Source organism: Acartia tonsa, chromosome 6, assembly GCF_053477335.1.
Source record: "Acartia tonsa isolate MP-2025a chromosome 6, ASM5347733v1, whole genome shotgun sequence".
In the NCBI taxonomy this organism is placed as follows: Eukaryota; Metazoa; Arthropoda; class Copepoda; order Calanoida; family Acartiidae; genus Acartia; species Acartia tonsa.
In genome coordinates this window covers 2,074,988-2,077,212 of record NC_137265.1, presented here as the reverse complement: position 1 = coordinate 2,077,212, position 2,225 = coordinate 2,074,988, and the positions used below count along the sequence as shown (strand labels likewise).

The 2,225-nt window shown below is 30.8% G+C and overlaps 1 pseudogene; it reads right to left on the bottom strand.

Annotated features, from left to right (window-relative positions):
• Positions 1 to 270: 270 nt before the first annotated feature.
• LOC145323503 (U4 spliceosomal RNA) lies at positions 271 to 420 on the bottom strand (annotated as a pseudogene).
• Positions 421 to 2,225: the final 1,805 nt, after the last annotated feature.

Here is a 2,225-nt window from a genome sequence, read left to right as displayed (position 1 = left end):
TATAAAATTTACATAAAGATAAACATTTTCTGTAAAAACATTGTTCTTCTAGCTTCAAAAATAAGAAAATTACAGCCGTTTGAAATTTTTCAGTAAAAAAGGACCTAAAAACAAAGGTTGTTAAATAAAGGGGTGAAGGAAGCGAAAATTTATTTTGACTCAATTAGGGTCGGAAATTCATTATCAAACAGGGGACTTGCACAAAAAATTTTAGCCCTCTAGCTCTAGCCCCCCCCCCCTCCCCCCCCCCCCCCCCCGACTGATTAAGGTGCGGCAAGGGGCCCGACTGTAAAGGGTTAACACCATTCAATGGATGATACCATCAAATGGGCAGGGCATTGAAAATAGTATTCAATTAGTAATAACAGCACCTCTCTAAATAAGATCATTGGTAACTGCATTACTATATAGCCCATGGTCACAGTTTTTGCCAGGGAGTAAGGGAGGGGACAATGGATCGAATATTCAATTTTTAAGAGTCTCAGACTTTGGGTACTGGCTTAGAGGGAATGTGCAAGAATTCAGTCGGTTCTGCCTGACTTTGGGTACTAGCGCATCAATGCCCTGCTAACTAGCTGAGTTAGTTTTAAATATAGCAGACAGAAAAATTTGTATTAGATAGCTGGTTTTAACAAATATTTTTCCCAAAAAAATTTCATTTCATGTATAGAAATTCTACTGTGATATTTAATGGCATTTAAAATTATATGAGAAGGGTTGACAAAGTTCTAAACACAATTTTTCTAGTGATTTATTACAGAATATTACTACATTGTGATGTACTAGTAAATTTTCAAGTAAATAATTTTTGTCCCCTCCCCTACTCCCTGAGTTTTTGCAGTATATATGTATACTTTGTATAGTTGGAAATTTGAACCATCATGTCTTAAATTAATTCTTGTAAACTACAATACATGAACAATTACAAATCTTACTATAACCTAAATGATTAAAAACATACAAAATTTGAGTCAAGAAAATTTAAAAAAAAAAACATAAAAATCTAGCAATCGATCTAGCACCCTAAATAACAGATAGACAAAACAATGTATAGAATAGATGAGCATATGACATAGGAATCTTTACTAAAAAATTCAGCTGTCTACCTTTAAACAGGAGCCGAGAAAATCACATTTACTCCATAACTTACTGACTGACTGACGGACACACAAAGTGAATTATAGAGTAGCTTCGCTACTTTAAAAAGCAAGGATAGGAAAACAGATGGACAGAAAAAGTGATGTATAGAATGCTTTCCCATAAAGTGCATATCAAGCACTGAAAAAACAATGATTAAATCTTTGAAAATCAAGAGTGGACAACTCTTTTATATCTATAATACAAAGTAGATTGATGTCTGTCCGTCCGTCCGTCTGTCTGTCCGTCCGTCTGTCCGTCCGTCTGAAGCTTAAGATCTCGGTAACCACTGAACCGATTGGATTCTACTCTTCAGGGTATATACCTATTGGTCCTGTGGTGGTTTTAAGCTATTTTCTTGGGGGGTGGGACACCCCCAACCCCCCAAAAAATGAAAATTTCCCCCCCCAAAAATTTTTTTTTTCATATTTTTTTCTAATTTTAATGTTTTTTATGTTTTTATTAATTTTTATTAATTTTTATTAATTTTTATTAATTTTTATTAATTTTTATTAATTTTTATTAATTTTTATTAATTTTTATTAATTTTTATTAATTTTTATTAATTTTTATACTTTTTTATATTTTCTTTATATTTTCAATTATTTTTCTTCTTTTTAAATTTCTTTTCTTCTTTTAAACTTTGTATTATCAAATTTAAAAAGATTGTGAAAACTTCCTTCTCCTGTGGGGGCGAAGCCCCAAAAAGACTAATGGCAAACAAATTTTAAAAAACAATAAAAAAAAGAAAAATTTCAAAAGTTTTAATATAAATCAATATAAAAAGTTATAAAGAGTTATAAAAAGTTATAAAGAGTTATAAAAAGTTATAAAGAGTTATAAAATGTTATAAAGAGTTATAAAATGATATAAAGAGTAATAAAATGTTATAAAATACTTTTAAATTCTCCCCTGAACCTTCAGAAATAAAGCCCCTAGAGGCTAGGGGCGAAGCCGCTAGTGAAATTATAAGACAATGAAATATTAGGACAAACTGAAAAGCAAAGTTCCATGGAATAAAAAAACAGGAAAGTTAAAATCAAATTTCCTAATTGACTCCGTTATTTACTGTGAAAAAGATACATCAT